The sequence below is a fragment of the Paroedura picta genome, chromosome 9, assembly GCF_049243985.1.
Source record: "Paroedura picta isolate Pp20150507F chromosome 9, Ppicta_v3.0, whole genome shotgun sequence".
Taxonomy (NCBI): domain Eukaryota; kingdom Metazoa; phylum Chordata; class Lepidosauria; order Squamata; family Gekkonidae; genus Paroedura; species Paroedura picta.
In genome coordinates, this window is record NC_135377.1 from 43,445,786 (window position 1) to 43,471,820 (window position 26,035).

A 26,035-nucleotide genomic window follows, 5' to 3' on the forward strand; every position below is an offset into this window, starting at 1 on the left:
GGGGAACCTGTTTGTTTTTTAAATGTTAATTTTCTGAATTTGGACTGCCTTGTTATGACTCTCAGGCCTTCACTTTAAATATGTAAAACTCAGTATTCCCTGTGCTTTTGATGAAGAACTCCTAATCCAGTATTTCTCATTCATTCTGCCAGAAGTAGAAAGTGGACACAATATTCTAATACATTGGCCCTTTACGTGTTGCATCAAAACTTGTTCATCCAGTCCAAGTAAGTGAATGTGAAAGTTCAGCAAAAAGAATTATACGAGCAAAGAAAACAATATAATCTTTATTGCCTGCAATCTTTTCACAGTGAATTTTGTTTTATTTCTGATTATAGGGCAGCTGCAGGACTGTCTTGCTGACATATTTCTGCAGTGTATTTTATTCCCAGTATTTACAGGGTTTGGGATGCAAGTGGAACACTAATTCAGGCACCACATATATAATGGTGCAGCACCTTCTTTTATCAGATTGTGAGTCACTTTATCATCCGTCTTTCTATCACATATCACTTTCTTCCTCCATTTATCCACATAGCTGGCTTGTCTACACATGTAAGGTCACCACCAAACATAATCTGATTCCAGAGGCATTTTAAAAGATAATTTAAGATTTAAAAATATTTTGAGATGTGGTACGTTCAAACATTAAAGTTATTATACAGATTTTTACTTTTGCAAAATTATGTACTGTGTGAAAAATCATGAGAACTTAACCTGGCCCGGTATTAGGACAATACTTCCTCTGAAGAGCAGCACCCTACAAACAACCACACTCAAGGACACCCAGAGTCAACCATCAGCTTAGAATGTTCTGGGACTGGAAGAACCAGGATCTTCTAAACTGGATGTGTTCACCTCTATTCACCCTTGAGCTTAGTACTTGGACCCCCCCCCCCAAATTAGTCTGTACGGAACATTGAACTGGATGACAGAGCATGCACTCAGCAGTTCCTGGTCTCCCATCACAGAGTGCTGCTCAGAGAATGGAGCTAAATTACATGTTTTGCCAGAGTCAGGGATGCACGCAGGACACATAAAGGGATAGGGACAGGGATTTCATATAGCAAATATACCTCCCTTAATGAGCCATCTTATTCCAAATAGTGCTGCTTCCTCCCCCACCCTCCGCCCCATGCGATCTTCCTCAGAGTTTATTAAATGTTCTAAATGGTGCTACTAGAGTGCTAAGCTAATATAGCACTTCAGTGCTATAGCAACACTACTGAGCCAATGGAGTCAAGGCATCTGGATGGTGTTGCTATAGCACTGAAGTTATGGGGTCAGTGCTATAGTAGCACCATTTAGAACATTCAAAAAACCACCCAGAAGATCATGTGGGAGAAAAGGGTGGGGGAAGAACGACATTGCAGGAAGCGTTATGGACATTTTAAACAACACACCACAGCAATTCAGAAGTGCAATGAAGTGGTGAAAACCAGAAGAAAGCGTTTTCTCTCAAAAGCAGTTCACCCATGCTTTATTAACCTCATACAAGCAGTTTTGAATGAACATGTAAATAGATTTTGCTAGCATCTGATTACTAAAATGGGTCTGTATGAAGTGACAAAAAATCTAGCAACCAATTACTAAAACGGAATTAAAAAATAGTTTGAAAATAGTCATACTCTTGTAGAATCCTGGCACTAGAACTTCCACTTAACAATAAATATTTACAGTTAGCTTTGAAAATTGTGTTACAGAGAGGAATGACCCTGTTGTATTCCTAATTCATATCCAGAGACCAAAAATTAAGAACCAGCAGTTGTTGTTTGCTTCTATATATTTGTTTTTAAAATTGTGTTTTGTGGAACTAACAGCATGCACATTAAATAATTGCATTAAGAAGACTTAAACCAAATGGATGAATAATCAGGGCTATTTTCAGTGAATTTATATCTAGTCTAGAAGATATAAAAATGGCATGAAGCCAGGATTACATTTAAACTATTTTCACCACTTTCTGTTACATTGTATTACACTAGCAATCAGGCCCATCTGAATAATTACACAGTTCACTTGTGTTTCAGACATCCAACCGATCCACATATCTATTCCAGTACAGACACAGACTAAAATAAATGTAAGCCGGATGCCACACTTTTTCTCATTAATTATCTAAATCAGTTAGTTGCAACTTTCTACAAATCCACCATTTTTCTTTCCACAAATAAGCTTCCATTTTAAAGGAAACCAGTATAGCAAGAAGGAGTAGTGAGAACATTTTTCTTCTTGAAATACAACCACCCATTTTAGCTGACTCAGTAAAGAAAAGGAGTTTAGCTTTAAGCAACTATTAATCATTTCAGGGTTGTTTTTTTTCTTGTGCCAAATTGCCAGATGGAAAATTATTAGATTAGGCAATGTGTCTCATTTTCCCACCAGCAGAGAATGTTTCAGTTCAGGGGGATGTTCATGCCCACTATAACTGCAACAGATCAATGGAATAGCACAGTTCATCACAGCATCCTACAAGACAAAATAACTTCATGATCTTTGTGCTTTTTAATGAGACAGATACTCTCTTTCCAATGAAAAATTCAAAATAGTTGATCTTGATATATATCTGTCTTTTGTGATCATAGTTTCAGAAATCTCTGTGGAAATGCAACTAGAGAGTCAAGTTAATTCCATTAAATATGTCAGTGTGACTCAACCAGGGCCAGTTTATCTGTGTAGCATGTGCTACAAGCCCCACACGGTGCATTATCGTCCATGGATCAAGGCTGTAGCCTCTCTCTTCCCCCTGTTTTCCTCTTTAAGGACATTCTGAGCAACACCTCTTTCCACTGTGGGGGGCCCTTCCACCCCCAACCTGGCTGCTCCTACTCTGCTAGGGCCCCCTCAAATCCTTAAAGTGGCTCTGGTGCTATGGGCCCCACAAATCCTTAAACCACTCCTGGACTCAAGTACACATTAGAGAGGCAACTAATAGCCCCCAAAACCAAACTTTAAAAAATATTTACTTCATTTATATCGTTTACTTATATCATTGTCTTCACCTACTATCCTTCCAACAACCATATGAGGTAGGTTAGGCTGACCCAGGATCACCCAGCAAGCCTTCATGGCAGAATGGGGATTCAAACCTAGGTTTCCTGACTCCTCATCCAACATTCAAAACACTAAACTACACTGACTTCCAGTCGGTCACGGTTTACCATTTTCATTTATTGATGTTTCTAATGATCCATATCTATATTGAATTGATAAGAAGAAAGCGGAGTTTAGAAGAAGAGTTGGTTCTTATATGCCGCTTTTCCCTACCCGAAGGAGGCTCAAAGCAGCTTATAGTCGCCTTCCCATTCCTCTCCCCACAACACACACCCTGTGAGGGAGGTGAGACTGAGAGAGCCCTGATATCACTGCCCGGTCAGAACAGTTTTATCAGTGCCGTGGCGAGCCCAAGGTCACCCAGCTGGATGCTGTGGAGGAGCGCAGAATCGAACCTGGCATGCCAGATTAGAAGTCCGCACTCCTAACCACTATACCAAACTGGCTCTCCACTTTAGATGTTCACTTTAGATGTTCCAGAAGTAGTTCAGTAGGAATGACTTTTATGGAATTGAGTATACTGACCAGTACTAACTGCTGTCAAAGGGAACAAGATTGCAGATTCTAAAAAATACTTCATCAGTCTGACATTGCTGGTTTCTTCTTACAGCTTAAATGATCAGATTGCCATACTGTTAAAACATCAGGACGTGCTAGGACACAAATTGCATAAATATGTTTAGCCGTAAATATAGAGTAATGACTAAGAGTGTAAGCTATGGACCAGAGCATCCTAGGGTCAAATCTCAAGTGAGCTAGATTGCCTTAGGCAAGCTGCTGCATCTCAGCTCCGAATATGAAAGGATAATAATACTGACTTATTTTACAAATCTATTGTAAGAATTACTTTATTACGCATGTGGAGCACTTTGGACCCTTCAAAAGAACTATAATGATGTTTAAATGAATGACAAGATCATTTTAGATAGTAGCCTCTACTAACTTCTATAGACACATGTCAATACCTATTCATGTTCTTAATAGCTTGCTTTGCAAAGTGTCTCATGTAAAGACCTGATTCAGGTTAATGAAGGGTAATTCTTTACCTGACCAACTGTTATTTGATTCCATGGCAGCAAGCTTGTAAACCACATAGTCATCTGTTAACTGTAGCAGGGTCATATGTGTACATCATTTAAGAATAACTGAGCAGGAAAAGAATCCCTTGTCTTACCTTCAGTTAACTCAATTTGTCTAGTTCTTGTTGCATGCTAAAAAAAATATGGGTGTCTTTGAGACACCAGTTCATAATAAACTCCAAGGTAAGGGTTCAATTTTATTTAAGATAATTAGGTAGCTGCTTAAAATCTTTTCAGCCATTCCAATTTTATTCTTGCCACCCTAAACTGTTATCTACAATTGCTAGATGCAGTTCAATGTATAGTTCACTCCAATGGCTCAGTTCTTCCATTGCCGCTGGGTGAAGTAATCCCTATTCATTCTTTGCTGATAAGTGTGTAAGACAATTTGAGACGTGTCAAATGGAAACAAGCCACTGAGGCATAAAGATTATGTTACAGGTGTTCTGAGCAGCAGCAGTGCCTAAAGAAACCAAGATAAAACTTTAATGGGATAAATTGGGGCATTAAAATGATTCAATGGCCCCTGACTTTGAAAGGAAGCCCACCTGACACTTTGTGAAATAAGGGATATAGTTCAGCATTCATCACAAACTGGAAAATGAAAGTTATGGGAAATCACCACATTTTCATCTTGTTTCTGCCCGCAGATTATTTAACCATTTCATCCCCATTACCTTTACCTATTTTATCTTCAAGAATATTCAATATACCTGCAGGTGCATTGATCTATTCCCTCCACATTATAGCTTAACTAGTGTAGGAAACAGAGTCAGCTCAGACAAAGGAAAAGTTTGTTTACTGTGTTTGAAAAACCTTTCTCAGAAAACATACGAAACCACATTATATCGAATAACAATGTAATTCTAAACAGAATTAACCTCCCCAAAGCCCACTGACTTCAGTAGAAGGGTGGAACTCAGTTTACGATTGCCCTGTAACCTTACCAGTGCTGTAACATTGTTTACTGCATGTGGCAATAGCTCTCAGGAAAACTCTGCTTGCTACCATCCTAAAAGCCTTTTTCTAGAGATGGCAGGGTCTCCACATTCCAAGCATGTATTGTTATCAATGATCTACAGCCCTTTACAAATGCCACATCCCTCCATGGGAGGCAGAAAGGAAAAGGCTATTTTAGTGTGAGGTTAAGGGCTGTTTTAACATCAAAAGCCAATAAACCAAACCTTTCTGCCTTATTGGCAGATTTGAAAATATTCAGCTCACAATGGAAAGCAGTGCCATGCTACAAGTTTTGAACATTCCCACTGTTTGGCATTTCACTAAAATATAAGCAAAATATTATTTTCTTTTCTTACTCCACAGGTCTGCAAAGGTTCATTTGAGGATCCTTGAATAGTAATATGTAAATGTTAAGTATTAAAAGCATAGGCCTGTTCTTTCTCAGGTCATAAAGTGGACTGTATCCCTTCAGAATGCACACTGATGGTTCACATAATTCTTTTCCACATGGAAAAAAAAGCTATTACATTAAAAAAACTGGGGGGAAAGTAGATTAGGAGCCTTATATTCAACATTTTATAAATATAAGATTCTCCCTCCCCCCCCTCATGCACCCAAAGGAACAATCAATTATTTGAACTCTCCACATACAGTCTGAAGTAGTAGATTCCAGTTATAAGGTCACCATAGAAAAACAGACTACCTCTATTTTTGGTTTTGTGTTAGTACAGCTCTGATGGGATTAGGACTCCTGCACAGAGGGAGGGGATGTTAAGCCTTCCACCCCAGTGCTGTTTTTCCAAATCCCCATTTTGACTCAATAGAGCTGTAGTTTTCCCCACTGGATGAACATCCAGCTGCTGATATGCTGACATATGTTGGTATTATTATGATGCTCTTGGGCTATTCTTAAATAGAGGCAAGGCTTAAGGATGTGCCTTCAGTCTATGTAACTAGGATGCACACTGGTTCAAGGTGTTCATGCTTGTAAAAGTGTCTAATTTTCACAGAATGCTTCTCAATTACCTATTGTTTATTGTCAAAGTAGAGAATGAAAATGAAAGTGAAGGTTCTGGTGTCTCCTGTAAGATAAAAACATTGCTTCTTAACCTATCCTTATTGTGTTTCCTTGCTGACAGTCTTTTAAAAATTTCCTGTCATCAGACAAAGCAAGTTTAGTTCTTCTTTTGCTGTTCATAATTTACTTTTAGACTGCTTAGCATCTTTGTACACCTCTTTTTGATTTCTTTTTAACCCAGCATCATTTTCATTGATCCACAGTGCCACAGAACTCGACACAGTATTTCCAATGAAGCTTTGCCAATATTAAACTGCTCACTTGCATTATTTTTTCACAATATGACACAATACAACCATAAAAGTAAAAGTCTCTCTCTCATGGGGTAGCCAGCTCCAGCTTGGAAAATTTCTGGAGATATGGGATCAGTGCCTAAGGAGGGGAGGGAGCTCAGCAGGAACATGATGTGGAAGGGGATGGGAAACCTTTTGAGGGATCTTCATTAAGGGCAGTAAAATATGTGAACTTTGTGCTTGACTTAACTTAGAGAGATCTAATTTTAGGAAGTTAAGCGTTGCAACTCTAGAAAGACTATACTCATAGAAATCAATTACTCTCAAAATGATACAAAAGCAACGGGGAGGGGCTCATGCTTTTGATATCGCTGGTGAAATTGCTCTTACTTCAGTTCAGTCTGTTTGCATGAATTGGAGGTCACCGCCTTTAAAGGGCCAGAGCACCAATTTCCTGTGTCTCCATGAAACTCAGTAATAATTATAAAAATCTTAAGGCCACGTTATGAATAGCTTAGGTTAGCCATTAACAGCGTAGTTCTAAATCTTGGAACAGAAAGGGCCAAGGATTCCAATGAAGAATTACACTAGCATGTCCTGGAGATATGTCAGAAGCAGGTCGTACTAGCATAGTTTCTATGGCTGTGCTAAGGGCAGAGAAGGCTCAAGCCACCTTTTTTACATGTTCAATGCCTGGCATATCCTCTAGAAGCTCATGCAAGCAGAAAAACAAAATTTCCTCAATCCCTGCCTTCAAGTTTAGGATACCAATTAAGTATGAAGCTAATAGCCCTGCCCCTCAGCAGCTGGTCACACCAAGGGCACCCAATCACAGCTGGCCTCCAGCCAAGACAGAAAACTCTGATTTTAGAGCAAGTAATGCAGTGTTGGCACTGAGGCCCACTCAGCACAAACAGCCAAAGGATGGATCAACCCCTACACTATCCTTCAATTAACAAACTCCCTTTGTTCACATGGATAGGTACTAGGTTTCCTGCCTTGTTTCCTGCCATTGGGATGTTGGCATCAGCTAATGTTTCCACAACTAATGTGATATAGTCCTGGAATTTGGGAGACCGTAAGCCTAAGCCTTCTCTTGCCATGTAGTTGTTGCAATAAAACATGATGGAAGAGCCAGGTATACTACCTTGAGCTCATTGGAGGTAGGGTAGTATAACAATGTACTAGGTAGATATATGGCTGATAGGGCTGGTTGTCTGAATGCTGCTCTGTGATTCATGGGTGCTGGCAGAACTGATATGTTCTCCCAGTTCAGTTGCTATGCTCTTACCTCCTTGGAATTAGGCCTATATAGAAACCTATATCCCCTGCTGCTAGAACATAGGATATTGACTGGTTAGAGTCCTTCCAGGTTAAGGGGAAATAGCTAATTGTTCTGTCCTTGATAAATTCTAGCAGGAATCTCTCAGGTCATTATACCATATCCATTCGAGGCTATTGGACCAGATAAATACGTGCATAGTGCATACATGCTCAATTTTAACATTCTTAGATATAGGGATGCAGTTTGGAATTCTAATTTAGTAAATCCCATTTTCCCTTCTCTCATTATTTTTACTTTCTCTTCCCTGAAAGTCCCAACGGCCTCTAACGTCTTCTTACTTCCTTCTTTCCTTCCCATGTACCAGCCAAGCTACATCTGCCCCATCTTCACCTATATTATTTATTTTCTTCATGTATACCTCATTTTTTTCTCTACAATGAGTATCCAAAGTAGTTCACATTGTTTTCCTGTTCTCTATTTTATCCTTAGAGCAACAAGCAAGAGATACTTTAAGCTGGGAGGGACCCAGCAAGCTTCTATGGCAGAGGGAGCGATGGATTCAAATCTGTGCATCCCAGATCTCTGATCACTACACCACACTGGCTTTCATGGAGTGGCTGTGGTTGAACAGTAGGAAGCAGCCATTCCCGAGTGAGTCATGCCATATTGCATGGGATCAAGTCACCTGGTGGCTGCTGGCAGCCTGATGAGTCCTCCCTCAAAGGCCAAATCAGCCCCAGAATGGGTTCTGACTGTTCCCTGGGTTTTATGCTGATGGAAACCAAACTTTAAAACTGACAGTACTGTTTGGTTTTCTAGCAATCCCTTCAACAATACTAAGATGGCATTAATTTCTTAAAGCTATAAGCACTGCTTCTATTATTTGGTTTAATCCTTCTTTAAAATTCTTTTTTTAGATTTCAGATTTTTCTGTAAACCTGGGACATTTTTAGGTTTGTACAAAAATCTGTTTTGTCTATTCATGGCTCCAGTTTCTAAGTGGTCATAGATCTGGGCATCTTGAGAATTAGATGTATTGATTCTTTTGCATGCAAGGGTCACTCTTAAAAGTCCTTTCCATCATTATGCTTGACTGTGTATAAGAGGCAAATGTGTTACATGCCATTTTTATTTATTTTTATAATTTATTTATTTATAATTAAATGTATATACCACCACTCCTAGCAAGCTGGGATATATGTAATCACCATTACTTCTGAAAGGGTAATAAGTGGATTTTCCATCTTGGATCATGTCTACCAGACAGTTTAATATGAGATTCCAGAGGCATTTTCCAAAGCAGGGAAATATACATGTTGCCCAGAAGAAATGGCTGCCATATCAGGAGGATTGTGTGTGCTTGTCCCATAGTTGCAATCAAATATAACAACTGAATAGGGCTTTCCATTGTATTTTGGCCCAGTCATAATTTATTGATTCCAGAAATTCCCTGATCTTTTTTTAAAACGACACAAGCATAGCACAGGGAGGTATTCTCCCTTAACGTATCACTACATTGCTAGAACTGCATTGCCAGAACTGTTACAGAAATGGAAGGATGCATAGTTCTTCTAAGCACAGAGGAAACTTTGTCAGAAATATTTGGGACAGCATACTTTGTTATCTGTAAACTGTAGAGGATTCAGAGAAAACAATAAAGATTACAAACGACTAGATAATGCTATAAATGTAATGCTATGTCATATTTCTCTCAGCCTCAAAATACAAAAGATCAAGGGATAGCACAAGAGAGGTTTTCACTGGGTAATATAACACAGAGGGACAAGGACAAGAGATATGGGAGTTAAAATGCAATTGTGACTCAGTTTGAATAGCAAGAAAAATGCCCTAAATTTAAATTACACAGGATCTCCCACTAGCATAATTTATGCAAGCGAAATTCTTACTTTTCTCATACCCACTTCCCCACAAGTCTAATCCATGCCTAAGGCTCCAACTGTATCCATGCATAAGCAGGAGTAAACCCTGCAGAACACAGGGCTCCTTGCCTGGGAGTAAACAAGCACAGGCTTTCTCTTCTTAACTCCGCCCACCCTAACCTTTCCTGGTTCTTAATCTGTAGTTTAATTACCTTACTGTCCCTATGATATTGAACACTATGCATTTTCCCCTTCAATTGGAACCCCCGCAGAGATTGTTGTTTCTGGTATAAAACTGCCAGGTCTTCAGCTGCCCGGACACCGAGATGCCAGAAGGAGCCCAGGTGGGATGGATGATGATGCCCCTCTGGTTGGGGATGAAACAGGAGGGGCAAAGGAAATGGTCCCCCCAGGCTCCTCAGCCTGGTATGGACACCATAAGAAAAAGAAATGTAAAGCTATTCTAGTAATAAGGTTGTGAAATCAAGAAAACAAAGATCATGGCATCCGGCCCTCTCAATTCCTGGGAAATAGATGGGGAAGAAATGGAGATAGTGACAGATTTTATTTTCCTGGGCTCCAAGATCACTGCAGATGGGGACTGCAGCAAAGAAATTAAAAGACGCTTGCTCCTGGGGAGGAAAGCTATGGCAAATCTAGACAGCATCCTAAAAAGCAGAGACATCACCCTGCCAACAAAAATGCGTTTAGTCAAGGCTATGGTATTCCCAGTTGCAATGTATGGCTGCGAAAGTTGGACCATAAGGAAGGCCGAGCGTCAAAGAATTGAGGCTTTTGAACTCTGGTGCTGGAGAAGACTCTTGCGAGTCCCTTGGACTGCAAGGCGAACAAACCGGTCAGTCCTAGAGGAGATCAACCCTGACTGCTCTTTAGAAGGCCAGATCCTGAAGATGAAACTCAAATACTTTGGCCACCTCATGAGAAGGAAGGACTCCCTGGAGAAGAGCCTAATGCTGGGAGAGATCGAGGGCAAAAGAAGAAGGGGACGACAGAGAATGAGGTGGCTGGATGGAGTCACTGAAGCAGTAGGTGCAAACTTAAATGGACTCCAGGGAATGGTAGAGGACAGGAAGGCCTGGAGGATCATTGTCCATGGGGTCGCGATGGGTCGGACACGACTTCGCACATAACAACAACAAATTGTGTTTAAGCCAGTAGCACAACACCACACAGGAAACAGGCATTGGCACCAAAGAACCAAGGACATTTTTTGCTCTTCTACATCAAGTGTTTTGTTATTGCAAGGATGTAAGTTTTTTTCTCATATTTATCAGAAAGGTTTGGCTGTCACTCCAAATACATGAACATACCCATACCACTAAACATTGCTCTTCGGAGCACACTGGGTGGAACTTTATTTCTGGTATGAACTGTTTTCCTCGTGGTTGCATCAGGTGTTCTGGGATGCTCTTACACCTCATCCCAGCAGCAAGCTAGGAGAAGCACTGTACACCAGTTCAGACACACTGGCTTCTGTTAGTTCTTACAGCAAGGGGGAAAAATAACGCCTGGTATTTTACTGCTCCCTTCTTGGGATTACCTGCAGGTGTGTGTCGGGCCTTCAGCACCTTTAACAGGTAGGCGACAGGCAGAAGCCTTAGTGGGATTTTTTTTTTACTACAAGTGTGGAGAGCCAGAATACACCTGTGGTATTCCTGCCTATCACTCTGCTGGTGAAGACGCGAGAGTGCGGGGTGGGGGAGAGAAAAGACCGCTGCTCCCAAGGCGGGGCCCTGCGCCCCCACTGCCATGCCACCGGCACAAAAAGAAGGACACGAGGCCGCTGCTTGAAAGCAGCTCGCCTCGCTCGGCGGCCCCGGGTGGCCGGAGTCCCGGGCCGCCTGTGTGCCCTCGTTCCAGCCTCAGAAGGGCCGCTTGGACGGAGAGGCGCCGGAGCAGGAGGGTTTTCGCAGAGCGCGCCCGGCGCAGCAGCCCCCGCCCCGTCTCGGGTAGGTCGGGAAGTTTGCAGGGCGGGGCTCCGAGGCGAGCGCCTATGGAAGCGGCGTCGGGGGAATCCCAGTCCCCAGCGAGGCTCGGGCTGGTCCGCAAGGTAAGGGGGCTGGCTGGCTGGCTGGCTGCGGCCGGGGGGTGGAAGAGTCTCGCTGGACGCGGAGGAAAGACGAGCCGGGGACCTCCTGGGCGTGGAGAGTGCCGCGGCTCGTTGCCTCCGGCGGGGGTGTCGCTCTGCCGCCCGGGTCGCGGGGCTTCTGGGGGGCGAGAAGTCAACTCTGCCGTCTCCCTGGCGGCCGGCGGCTGCGAGAGGGGGGAAGAGCGAAGTCCCCCCAAGGGCGTCCGGGATGGGGGCGAGGGAGGGAAGCGGCGCTCCTCGTGCTAAGAGCGCCATGCGGTTGCTCTCGCTGGAGGGTTTGGTGGAGGCATCCCCGCCCCCGCCCCGTTCCCAGCATGTCGGAGCCCATCCTCGCTCGCTTTGGGCCACTTTTAGACGCTGCTTGGTCGCGGGCTGAGCTTCTTGCCACACCCCCCCCCTCCCTCTCGGCTGCAGACCTGTTGAGTTGCTGCCTTTCGCGCAGCTGTGGAAATGGAAAGGAAGCGAGGCAGTCCCTTCAGTGTGCCCGGGCGCTGGAAAGCAGGACTTCATTGAGCCTGGACGAATGGCTTCAGGCAAAAAAGGCCTCCGAGACTTTGCTGCCTTCTTCTGAGGCAGTTGAGGTTCTTTGGTGAGCTTCCCCCTGCCCCGGTAATGTGGCACGGACGAGATGGAGCGGCCGTGAGGTTGTGGTTACTTTGTTAAAATAGGAAGAGTCGTGCTTTGCCATGAGGCTTCCTGGGTGACAGGACCAGTAATTGGCCTATACGGCAGAACCATGTATATAGTCTTGAGCCCCTTGGAAAATGAGTGGGATAAAAATGTGATTCATGTTGGCTGGCTTTGCAGAACTGTAGATTACTTCCTGAAGTGCTTGGGTCCCTTGAAATATACTGTATGATGACATGATTAGAAATGCATACCAGAGAATCCACTAGATAACTTTTGGCCTGTGGGAGAATCCCACCCTGGGGCTTCTCATCAGTGATTAGGTCAATATTACTTGCGTATAGGGCTTCTAAATAACAAATGCTGGCAGCTTCTATAGATGTTAGTTCATATGTTTAACAAACTTTCAGAGATAAAGAGGACCACAAACAAAAGTCTTGTTTGTGGCAATGGTTGATCTTACTTATCTTGTTCATTTAGTTTTGGTTTTGAGATCCATAAATGTTAGAGGAGGCAGCAGAGTACACAGCACACACCTTCTAAGAATACAAATTGTATGATAAACGTGTGTGTCTGTGTAATATGGGTTATAATATACTTCAGAACACCAGAGTGGAGAATCTGTAAGAAAGTTTGCTTTGTAAGGTCTTCAGCATGAAGCAAGCCTTCTGCCAGAATTTTGTAAAAGGAATGGCCATTGTGGGCATGTAAGGCACCTCGCGTGTGTAGTTGCATTCTCTCACTCGGCTTCATTCAGTCCTTTTTGTGCTCACAACTTATAACTGCATATGGTGGCAAATATGTTTCTGTTTGGACCCTCTTTTCCAGCCACCACTCTCTTACCATCTTTGGCAGGACCTGATTTTATATATAGCCAGAAGTAAATCCTATTGCACTCAGTAGACTCTGCTTCCTAATAAAATGTTTAAATGCAGGCAAACTTGTTTGTGAAGCACCCATATATTCTAGGAATAAATAACACTGAAATCAAGAGAAGCAAAAGGCTTGGGGTAAAAGAGGAGGACCACCACTTGTCTGCTTTCCTGGGTATGCATCGCAAGGCAGGGATCCCCAGCATGGCATCCAGGGGCACAGCGGTGCCTCCTGGAGCCTGCCGAGTATTTTCAGAAAGTAGGTGTGGCCAGGTGGGGCTTTTATTGGCCACTGGAGATCTGATTGGTTGTGTATATAAAGTCCCAGTGGCACACACAAAGCACACTGACAAACATAACACAAGTCACAGGGCAGACCCACAGAGGAAATATAGTTAGTATAATAATAATTAGCACAGAGGGTGATGCATGCAGAGCACAAGGGAATACAGTGGACACAGAGAGGATGTGGGGACAGTATGCGTGTAAAGGCGATACACATGCATACAAACTGGCAGAGAAAGAGGGAGACAGAACCCCAGAGAAGACAAGTGGTCATAGAAAAAGAAAAAGCACAGAAGCACATGGGAAATTGACCTTTGCTGAGTGAATATGCTCCTTCTCTGTTACTGCCAAACCAGCTTGAAGCTATCTGTTGCTCCTGCCCTTGTTGCATAGAATTGAAGTTAGGCAAAAACTTCCAAGCTCCAGTTTAGCTTTCAGCACAGCAGGGAAATTAAGACAAACCCATGCAGGTGGCATTGCCCTTGCACTCAGCCCAGCCAGAAGGGAAGGAGCAAAGACTCTTGCCTCCTCACACACATTCAGAAGGAAGTGATCTTTTCTTTTTTGCACAGCTCAGTCTTATGATGAACGCATGGTAGAAATGAGCAGCCCTTGCCTTGCAGGAGTATAGAGAAGACCTGTAATTGCTACTTCTCCTGTGTTTAACACAAGCATGTGTTACAACATTGTGCACCTGTAAAGAGTATGTGTCCAGAGCTTTTTCAGAAGCAGGATCACTAGCTGGGCTGCAGGCATTCAGCTGAGCAAACATAGATGGCTCACTAGACCTGCAACTTTTAGAATATAATCATTATAGCAGTTATTTAGGAATAGTCCTGTCATTTTTGGTGTGACTTGTATCTGAGCAAACTTGGTTAAGACTGGGCAGCACATCAAGCGTGGCCAGGCTTTTATTCATGTTACATAGACGTAAACCATATTTCAGTGGTACCTACTTCCAAGCAAGTGCCATGAGGATTGCTCCCTTAATCAGGTTAGCAGATTTTCCCAAAAAGCTTTTGATGGCCTAAACCAGGGGTAGTCAAACTGCGGCCCTCCAGATGTCCATGGACTACAATTCCCAGGAGCCCCTGCCAGCATTTGCATTTGCTGGCAGGGGCTCCTGGGAATTGTAGTCCATGGACATCTGGAGGGCCACAGTTTGACTACCCCTGGCCTAAACAATGCCCTGGTTAATTGGGCAGCATAGTTAATCATTTAAATGAGTATTTATAAAACTGTAGATAGATGGTGCCCATTGAGAAGAAGCATTTATTCTGCTGTAAGAAGAAAGTGACTCTCTTAAGTAGTTAGTGCATGGGCAGCGTAAAAGACAGAATGCTATATCCTCTGAGAAGTGCTGTGGTATGTTTATGCACATTTGTGCAGATTTAATTGATTAAAGTATTCATGGAATGTAAACTTTAATTAGGCTGACAGCTACTTGCTCAATAAACAAACCCTGAAAGGTCAGAAGCCAGGCTATCAAACACTATCCCTTATTTAAGTCTTTTTAAAGAAAATGTCTGATTGATGTAGCCTACGTACAGGTGGCTTTAAATATTTTAAAGCTGCATGTTTAGTTTTGAATGACAGTGTTCCCAGTTAAAATTTTGATCAGTTGTGAAGTCATAAGTTTACTTTTAATAGAGAATGTGGAAAATTACATCCGGATGAATGTGTTCACTAGTGGTAATATGGTGGCTTCCCTTATGCATGATGCTTCTTTCTGCATGATGCTGTGAGCCATAAGGGAGATTATAAACCTCTCCCTTACATCGGGAGAATTCCCTCAGCGGCTCAAGGAGGCAGTGGTTCGCCCTCTTCTGAAAAAACCATCGCTGAATCCGCGGGACCCCGCCAGCTACCGCCCGGTATCGCATCTTGCATTCCTGGGCAAGGTGGTTGAGAGGGCCGCCGCGGACCAGCTCCTAGCATTTTTGGAGGAAACTTCGGCCCTTGATCCATACCAGTCTGGCTTCCGTCCTGGCCATGGGGTGGAGACTGTGCTGGTCGCCCTGACAGATGATCTCCGGCGCCAGCTGGACCGGGGCGGGTCGGCCATTCTCGTGCTATTAGACCTGTCAGCCGCATTTGATGTGGTTGACCACGAGCTCTTGGTTCACCGCCTCGCTGATACTGGGATTGGAAGGGTGGCTCTTAAATGGCTATCCTCCTTTCTAGAGAACAGATCACAGAGGGTCGCTGTGGGGGAGGAGTTATCCGACTCCTTTGCACTCCCATGTGGGGTGCCACAGGGAGCGGTGCTCTCCCCCACGTTATTTAACATCTATATGCGTCCCCTGGCTCAGCTGGTACGGAGTTATGGGCTTGGGTGTCACCAGTACGCTGATGATACCCAGCTCTATCTCTTGATGGATGGCCGGCCAGATCTCCCCCCAGAAAAATTCGCCAGTTGTTTGGAAGCAGTGGCTGGATGGATCAGGAAGAGCCGCCTGAGACTCAACCCCTCCAAGACGGAGGTCCTTTGGCTAGGCCGAAGGGAGCAGGAACAGGAAGCGCGTCTTCCCTGCCTGGACGGGGTACAATTGTCATCTGTGCCCCAAGCCAGGAATTTGGGAGTGATTCTGGATGCCTCACTTTCCATGGAGGCCCAGGTCACTAAGGTAGCCCGGACGGCGTTTCTCCATCTACGCCAAGCTCGGCTACTAGCGCCCTACCTGCCCCCGGAACACCTGGCCACTGTGATCCATGCAACGGTTACTTCTAGATTAGACTTCTGTAACTCGCTCTACGCGGGCCTACCCTTGTCTCTAACCCGGAAGTTACAGCTGGTACAGAATGCAGCTGCACGGGTCCTCACTAAATCATCTTGGAGGTCCCATGTTCAGCCTCTGCTGAAGCAGCTGCACTGGTTGCCAGTTTGTTTCCGGATCAGGTTCAAGGTTTTGGTACTAACCTTTAAGACTATACGCGGCTTGGGTCCTGCATACTTGAGGGACCGCCTATCTCCTTATGCCCCCCGCAGGGCACTTCGCTCTGCGGGTAAGAATCTGCTGATGATCCCAGGACCCCGGGAGGCACGCCTGGCCTCGACAAGGGCCAGGGCCTTTTCGGTCCTGGCCCCTACCTGGTGGAATGAGCTCCCTGAAGAGCTGCGGGCCCTGTCAGAGCTCTCTGAGTTCCGCAGAGCCTGCAAAACGGAGCTCTTCCGCCAGGCGTTTGTCTAAGGCCGGGTGATGGCCCGGGGCTAAGATCGGACTCCTCTCCCCGGAGGGGGGAGGCCAGTACTAAACTGACCTGGTTCCCCAGAGTGTTCCATCCTATGCCCAATTATCCTCCGTTCCCTTTTGCTCATCCAGTGGGCCTGTACGGGAATAGTTTTAATCGCCATCATTGTGACTTAGTCATTGTTTTAATGGGGTTTTAATGGGGAATTTTAATGGTTAATATATTGTATTGTATTAAAATGTTGTGAACCGCCGCGAGCCGGTTTCCGAGAGCGGCGGTCATACAAATCAAATAAATAATAATAAATAATAAATAATAAACAGAGAATACATTTAATGAACTCTTTTATTGACAGAAAAATTTAGACTGTGGTGAAGCCTTAAATCAGCAACTTTCCTGTTCATAACATTTCATTATTGATGTTCCTCACAAATATAACATAACATAGATACAAGTAGGAGTGAAATAATCCTAATAGGAAAGGGAAATTCTTGAGTCTTGATTCTGTCTCAAAGTTTCAGCTTGCACATTTGTAACCCCAGATGACCAGGGCATGGCTGCAATTGCTCACTGTGGCTGAAATATTTATCTTCTGAGGTACTCTCTATTAATAAACAGCTTCCAAGACTGTGAGGGACTAAGTCAAATGATTCTAAGGCTAAACCTTGGCTCAGGTGTTTTGTTGGCTAATATTTTATTAAATAGTATCAGGCTTAGGAGCATTTTTCCCAAGAGAAAAGAGAAGGTAGAATATTGACACCTGATAACTCCAATTCTCCCTTGATTCCCTCAATAAATGGCAAACAATTTTGAAAAGGACGATGAGTTTAGCACAGTGCGGAAAATATTAAATTAGGGGAAAGAAGGAAAACACAGAACGGGGCAGGAACCTCTGCTCTTTGTAATGAATAAGATTCCAATAAAAGATGTGCCAAGCTAGAGAACAGTTCTAGAAAAGGCATCCAGTTTCTCAATCTGTACTGTAATAAAGTAGAGGCCTGCAGTAAGAGGGAAGAGTCAGCACAAATTGCCCCTGTACACACATCTAAATAAGTGATGTTCCACTAAAGTGATTATTGTTTCAAAACCTTTGGTTAAGTGTCTAAGAAGTAAATAAATTCTGGATCAGACCAGTGATCTTGAACAACAATCCATTTCATGCAGGGGCCAGCCAGTTGTCTTGGAGGGTCGGCAAACAGGGCTCAGTGGCCAAGACCTTCTCCTTATTCTGCATCTTAGCACTGGTACTCAGAAATTTGTTGCCTGTGAAAATGAGGAATAACCGTGGCAAGAAGCATTTCTATCTCACTCCATTATAAATTCATCTAAGTTTATGGCTACTGGCAGTGAATGTGACACATTAATTACTTGTTGCATAAAGAAGTATTTCTTTTTGTCCATCCTGAATCAGCTGCCCATTGCTGGGTGCCCCTATGTTCTCTAGTAGTATCGGAAAAGAGTCAAGTACCGACAGATTTGGAATTAGGTGCCAGATTCATTTTCAGTTTTTTCAGAGCTCCATATATTTAATTATCATATTTTTATTGCTACTAAAAAAATCTAATCCTAACCACTTATTTCCGTGTAATTTTATTAAAGCTGTGGCCAAATTGCTGTAGGTAATATAGCTCTGATTGTCATTACTACAACAAAAGCTAACCCTGTGGGAAGCCTAACATCTCCCCTATTCCTGACAATTCTATTATTGATTTAAAAGATCCACTTAATTGGAATATTGCAGCAACTGGTTAAGATATGAATTAATCAGCCACTACTGAATGGTGCAAAGTTAACATATAAATAAGGATTTATATTTTTGCACCCTAAAATTTTTCAGTCATAGCCTCCATATAAAGAATCCTGCTCAAAGTACCATGTAGGTTAAAGAGCTGGAGTACCATGAGGAAACTGAAATCTGAAGAGTCTGGGACTTTTCAGGTTCTGGGGAAGGGATACCCATTTATAAAATTATGCATGAGGTGCAGAAAGTGACTAAAGGGAACTTTTTCAGCTGGGGTTGAAATCCAGCAGAACTCTTCTCAGTATCGAGTTCAAAAGTCTTTCTCTGCTCAGCTGATGCTAACCAGTCAGATCTCTTGGAACAGCCTGTCACTCAAGGATCTCTGGCTCTGTGAAGAATTAACAATCAGATTCCTTTATTTGTTTACATAGCACTTCTAAGCTTTTAGAAGTGAAGTCCATCACACAAACACATATAAACAACAATTAAACGAAACAGTTGTATGATGTTCTGGCTGGTGTCCGTTTCGATTGTATCTATCTAACATCTGTGTTCTTTGTCGGCTTGGTTTCCTTTGACCATTGACCAATCTTAATAATTGTTTGCTCTATTGAGTTGGATTAAATGATATGGCCAAAGTAAGTGAGCCAGAGTTTTGTGATTTTTGCCTACCAGTGATATATCAGGCTTTATGCACTATAAAGAGTGCAATTTAGCAAGAGAGTGTTGCTGAATACTTTAGCATGAGAGTTACACTTGGGTTCAGTTCCTGACTTGGGCCAAGGTTCCGGTCTCCATCTTTACCAATCTGCCTGAACTGTGAGGCTTTGATGAGGGAAACCTTCTTATCAGAGACTGAGTCCTGGGAGAGAACGTTTTCACTGCTTTTTCTAACTTAAGGAATGCCACCCTCCTGATCTGTGCCATCTACGCAGACCTCTTAGCATAAATTTTACCTTTTCCCCCAATAGAAGGCCTTTGTTTGATATAGGGTTTTAGAATTATGATGTTTTTAATCTTATCTTTTTATCAGTTTTTAGCTGCCTTGAATCCTTAGCATGAAACAGGAAGGCAGCATAAAATGCTTAATGTACTCTCAGGTTCTCATATGTGTAATAAGGATAATGATATATTGCTTTGCTGAGTTCCTAAGGCAGTTCACACAGCCTTTTGTGAATGTTGGCATGTAGGTTAAGTTCAACCAGTTTGTGCCTATAGCAACACTTATGTAGTATTCATCTGGTTACTCTGCAGAAACTATATGATGTGAAATTAGTATTGCCTGCCTCCATTTGGAACCCAAGGATCTCCTGGAATTACATCTCCAGACTACAGAGATCAGTTCCCTGGGAGAAAATGGCTGTTTTGAAGGGTGGATTTTGTGACATTGTACCCCACTGAGGTCCCTGTTCTCCCCAGGCTCCATCAAGTCTCCAGAGTTTCCCAATCAGAATCTGGCAGCCTGTTGTGTGTGTTGTCATCCGAATTGGCCATTCCTGGAGCTCCACACCTGCGTGTGTGTGGCGCTGGCTGCATCGGCCTGGAACAGCCGATTTGGACGCTGCCGCGCACAACCCTAGCCCTAACCACCATCACCCTCTGGTAACCAGGAGGAGCCTAGCAACCCTGTGTGGAATATAAATGATTAAAAACAGTAGCACGTGGAGTTACTTTTACAATAGAGCAAACCTTTATGTGCTGGTTTCCCCAACTACAAATATTTGAAAGGCATGATATTCTTCTTGAAGACTTTGTGACACTGATCTTTTAGTAAGAGGCCAAATTTTCCTTCTGTGTCTTTCTATTTGTTCCTCTTTCATTGGAGCATAGGTGCTACTTGGTAATGAAACTCTAGAGTTTGTGCAAATTTGTCATGTGAGGTGTATCCCCACATGTCAAGATTAAGGACTACAGGGCTTTGGGTGTTTGTGTGTGAAAAAGAGAAGCCAAGATGCCTGTTTCTCCCCAGGATGTTAATGGCACAAACTTAAGAGAATTCTTGCAGAGTATTCTAATAGAAAAGTTACCTCATGCTGTGCTTGACACAGAAGGAAAAGATCTATCCTGGTGTCATAGAGGTGGCTTTAATGAAGGTTTATGTGCACTGGCTGTAGATTACAAATCATTGCATTAACTGCATTAATTAATCAGACTGGCACTTTTTGAAACCTTCTGTAGAATAATAGCTCTGAAGCTACATCTAGTGTGCAAATAATCTGAGCCTGAAGTATGTGAGTCTTAATTAAAACTCTGTCTGTACACAATAAAATTAAAATACTTCATGTTTTAATTAGGATTGCCGACAAAAATAATTTTAAAATGGAATCAATGGATAAACCTGAAATTCCATCCAAACAGAGCAGTGTTTTGAAATGCCAGCTACGCTTGTGAAATCTCCATAGTTCCCAAGGGAATTGTTTCACTTTGATCTAAGAGATGATTTACTATTGTCAGCCATTCCAGTAAGTATTCGGTATACACACTATTTTTATTCTCAGGATATTTTATCTTTTTTGCCAGATCACCTTCAGTAATATTTTTGAATATCCCTGGAATATCATTTCAGTGCACAGGCCAGTTTGAAGTTATGACTGTTTTATTCCCCAGTTTTCTTGGATGATTGTTTATACAGCTTTAAGACAGCAAAGGCAGCTTTGGCAAGGAATCCATATAACTATTTTAATCATGCCCAGAGGCTTTGCCCAGTGGGTTTCTACTTTTTTTGATGTTCTGACCATTATGCCTTATACCAAAAAATACTTCGGAAGGTCCCCACCATTTCAAAGGAGTTTGCTGTGGTATCACAGCAGGCTGCTTCTCGGATTTTCCTGGCACGTGAACTAATGTATATGAACAAAAATGCAGGTATAAACAATGCAGTGAAGAATAGAAGCAGCTGGCAGCAGAGTTTCTGTAAAAATATATATGGCTTCGTGGGCAGGCAGAAAACCTAGTTTTGGCACAATAGCCGCAGTGATTTTCCCAAATCCCTGGATTAATCCAGCTTTTAATACGGAGTGTTGAGCTATTCATAAGGGAGCAGAAGCAAATTAATTCATTTGCTTTGTGTTTCTTAAAAGACATTTGCAAACATGGAAAAAAACAAAGGAACTGTACCTCGACCCAAGTTTTGTCATGGTGTATTAGTTAGTGCATTGTAATTGTTGTATTTTGAAACTGATGGCATGTGTGCAAAAGGCCTTTAGTCAATAGGACTGAGCCAGACTTCTGGCTTGGGCACGTGCCCATTTTAGGTGGCAAAGCTGAAGGTTGAAATACAAAGGGAGATGTTTGCAAAAGAACTAAATCAGACCTGATTCTATGCAACTACTATTTCTATAGGAACAGAATATAAAATTTCAGGTTTGCAAAACGGGAGCAAAGTGACCTAAGTAGTTAATACAATGCGAATGGTATGAATCCGCCTTCTAAAATAGCAGAACAATTAGTTGCATTAATAGGTAATTCTGTGTCAGTGGCACCTCTATGTGAAATGTTTTGCCAACTTTTCAAATTGAGTGAACCAGTCATAAGACTGAAATCCCATGACAGATAAAGGCAAGTTTTCTTATGTTATTCCAATCTTAGCTGCATTTATTATGCATCTTTACTCAGCCCTTTCTGTCAACTAACACCCCCATGTCACATTTGAGGAAATCTGTTTCAGTGTATCTGAAGGAATGTGCATCCACACATGCTAAGTCTCTCAGTTTTTACTTGTACACAAATGTGAACTTTGTTATCTTGGGGTGCCACTAGACTCACTGCTTTAATCCAGTGTCGACTATAATCATCCAGTTACTTATGCACCTTGACTCTAACAAGCTCTTCCTGGCAACTAACCCCTTCCTATTTATAAGTAATGGTTGAGGAAATTGTTTCACTGTATCTGAAGAAATGTGCTCGTACACAAAAGCTTATACCGAATCCAGTTTTGTTGGTCTTAAAGATGCCACTTTTCTGAGGTCACCTCGTTTGCATTTCCATAACTCGGATGCCCCAAGCAAGGGCAGGTAGAGGAGATTATGCTGGAGATGCCCTGCATTCCTGGAGTCTTTAAGTCCCTGGTGGCTCCCCTCAGCATCCCAAATCATCTCAGTTCAGTAGAGCAACTGGGTTTGGGAAATATTTCAACCTGGGTTTTCCAAATTTGTGCCCATTCCTAAAGATTACAAGTAGACACTATATGTATTTAACCTGCTGAATTACTGCTGTAAATTGGCCAGTAGTTTGGAAGGGTTTAAGAAAATGAGACAAAACATTGGCAATATGCCTTTGAAGCTGTCTCTTGACCAGCTGTCTTTGAAGTACCTACCAAATTTTATTTACTGGGGCAAGGGCAGAGCTTGATGATCTGGGGGTAGGGCCTTTGCAGAGAAATGCTCACCTGTAAACTGGTCACCTTCCCTAGTGCTAGAGATCCCTTCCCCCGAGGACAGTGACAGAGGAAATGGTGTCCTCAGGCTGCGACAAGGAACTGGCAGCCATCATGGGGGTGGCCGATAGACACCCGCATTATAAGGAAGACTGTGGGGAAGTTGCATGGTTGCAAGAGGCCGCCATGCCCAGCCTTGGGTCTGGGCTGCCTGTGGCTGGCTCAAGTGCTACCGAGGTATCTTTCACCTGCCAGTGTGGGTGTCACTGGGTGTGGGCCAATTGAGACATGTGGCTCCCACTGCCTGTGGAAGCATGACAATGCCCAGTGCACCTCCATCGAGGATGGTACCCAGGGCATGCGCCTCAGTCACCATACCCTAAATACACTGTTGCCCTAAGCTTCATAAGTTTCCCAAAATCTTTTGCCAGTAGTTTCTGTAAATACTGTGCTAGATGGTTCAGTCTAGCTCCATAAAGATTTTACTGTGTAACCATCAAATTAGCATTACCATTCTTCAGGATTATAAGTACTTAAAACTTTCATTTTTTTTCTTTGTTAGGTACATTTCCCCCAAATATGTCATTTGGTATTGTTCTGTTAATGAAGCAAAGGAGATCAGTTTGTGCGTTTTGGAGATCCTCACCCCTCCCCTAAGAGGTTGATAATTCTAGCAATGTATGAAAGTTAAATGCAGATGGGGATGGGGTGAATCTAATAGACATGTCAATTCTGATGACACAGGAAGAGGCCTGGCAAGACCACATGGGTGTGGCTAGCTGACATCACTTCCAGGGGTCCTCAAAGCCTGAAAAATATTTCAGGGGATCCACCACAGTCAGAAGGTTGAAAAACACTGCTCTAGATATTAATTCTTTAGTAGGACCTTGAGTCTCATGCAGATGTTTACTTGGTGGGGACTATATGTAAGTATAACTAACATAGGCTTGTATTGATACAGGCTTAAAAGCGGGGGGTTTTCTGCATTAGTTTATGGAGATTGTAATTAAATGTACATATGATAATGATAATATGAAAATATACAGGTTTCATACATTTCATTCTGCTGACAAGCTGTCTCTGAAGCAACCTGGCCATCTCAAACAATACAGTACTTTTTTGTTGCACAATCTTCCTCAAGCTTTTAAAGAATATTTTATGTTGAGTGCTATAGCGCTAGACCAATATAGCACTTCAGTGCTATGGTGGAACCATTGAGATACATTGAACTGTTGTTAGCAACTTCTGTAATGCCAGCCACGGATGCTCTGAGCAAACGCTGCCCAATGAGCTACTTTTCTCCTCCTGTACCCAGGTAACAACAGCTGCAATCTGAATGTATCTCAGTGGTGCTACAGTAGTTTGTCAGCCACATGGCATCACTCACATCTTCAAGCCCTTCCTGGAGGAAGGGAGTGACTCAGGAGGTAGCTGCACCTGAGCCTGGACACGGAAGCTGGCTGAAGGGATAGAGGAGAAGAGGAATGGGATGGGTAGCCTATTTAAGGAGGATCTGCAGTAAGCCGGGAAGTGAAGTTCTTTGCTTAGGCAGGATGTAAGAGTAGGAATGTGCAAAGGAAGGGAAACAGTGCGGTACAACTCTCTCCCTTCTCCAACCTGAGAGCTTGCAGGTCTTCTAAAGAGCAGAAAGTCGTGGCAGAGCAAAAGTAGCACAGCATTGACTGGGGGGGGGGTAATCACAGGTAATTTCTGTGTAAATGATAACTTTCTATTAGTGTTTTTCTCCTGGAATTTTTAAAAACAAATGCTTTCTGTGGTAGTTGCTGTTACATGCATTCATGTTATATGTTGTTTAATAAAAGACAGCAGGCTGTACTTGAAAATGATGAAGAATCCCATCTTTTTATTACTTTTTTCTTTGTAAAATTGCATTTCTCTGTAAACCATATGGTGGGATTTAGGTAATCTGATATGACTTGTTAAAGGTCTGTGCCTATGCACATATTTTAAGTCTAGAAATAAACACAGGCATGCCAAACAAAAAAAAATCTAACACTTTTGGAATGACTTTCTTTTGTTCCCAAGTGGCTTATATTATGCGTATCATTTTTTTTGCTTTAGTTCACTAAAACCTCTCCTGTCAGATGTTCTTTCCAAGGGCATCATTGCCCTGAGGTTCAAAATATGTTCAGGCTTTTTTGGATTTCCAATTTAATACTCTCTGTATACTATACTCAATAGTATTACAAAGTCCTAGATTTTAAAAGCAATTTAAGTAGCTTTAGTTTCCCTTGCATTCTTGAAAAGGTTCTGTATTGCATTTTTGTCAACATTTATATCCTACTGCTTTTGAGTAGCTGGCAAGGGACATTTAAATTAATGATTTCCTTCTCCCAAGGCTCTTGTATTGCAAGTAAGATTATTTTTCAGAAAGCTCTGGGCTTTAGCTTGCCTCACTTGAAGCCACTGGTAAGAATCTGGCTCTTAATTTGTTTGTTTCTTTGGTAGTTTAAATCAGTGACTGCACAGTGGTCAACTTTTAAAAAATGATGCGGTATACTTGTCTTTCAGAGCTTGATTTATGCTACTACTAGTAGTTGGTACTGGGCTTCACCAGGGCAATTTGAATATTGCTGATGTGCCTGCTATAAAAAAAGCCTTTGGTGTTTGTATTGCTTTAAACAATATGGGTTGGTTTATGCTGAGAGCAGCCTGTGAGATTCGATAGGCTGAGTGACTTGACTAAGTCCACAGCCAAGCAGGGGTTTGAATTCTGGTGTCTCACATTTAAGACTTTCATCATTGTACCATGCTGGGCCACTTCACCCATTGCTGGGCCATAAAAGCCCATCAAGGACTAATTAGGCTGGGTGTCAGAACACTATGGATCTCTATCCTGCATGCTATATGAATAACTCCATCTCTTTTTTCAAAGTAAGAAATCTAAAATCTTACTGTGAAAGAGTTGGGAATGGTGATTTAAGTACTATCTTCCTCTGCCTCTTGTGCTTCTTGATATGTTAGAAGGTGCACATATAACATCCACACTCTGGTATCATTATTGCTGGTGGCATTGTTGTTGTTGTTGTTGTTAACAGCACAGGATGAAAAAGTTAAGAGTCTCTTCCATAGTGCCTTTCCCCTCATCCACTTAGTAGCTCCCTGGGATGGGCATGAACTAGCTAACAAACCCAAATTCAACACAAACTTGGGCTGGTTCAGAGGCCCCAAACCAATGTTTGGGGAAGGTGCCCTAGCCAAATGTTTACTGGAATATTGTCCAGTTCAGGTCAGCTGTTTGAA

General features: G+C 42.6%; 1 protein-coding gene across 4 annotated transcripts in view; it reads left to right on the forward strand.

Moving 5' to 3' along the window:
* The first annotated feature begins 11,501 nt into the window (after nt 1-11,501).
* The window catches only part of CHST9 (carbohydrate sulfotransferase 9), an 83,632-nt gene continuing 69,098 nt past the window's right edge, over nt 11,502-26,035 (forward strand). Inside the window, exon 1 of one of the 4 annotated variants that reach the window (XM_077352551.1) lies at nt 11,502-11,640. The gene's annotated coding sequence lies outside the window, so the exon portion shown is untranslated. Of the gene's footprint in view, nt 11,641-12,114; nt 12,269-26,035 lie in introns of those variants that run through there. The other 3 variants (XM_077352552.1, XM_077352547.1, XM_077352545.1) reach the window with 3 other exon arrangements.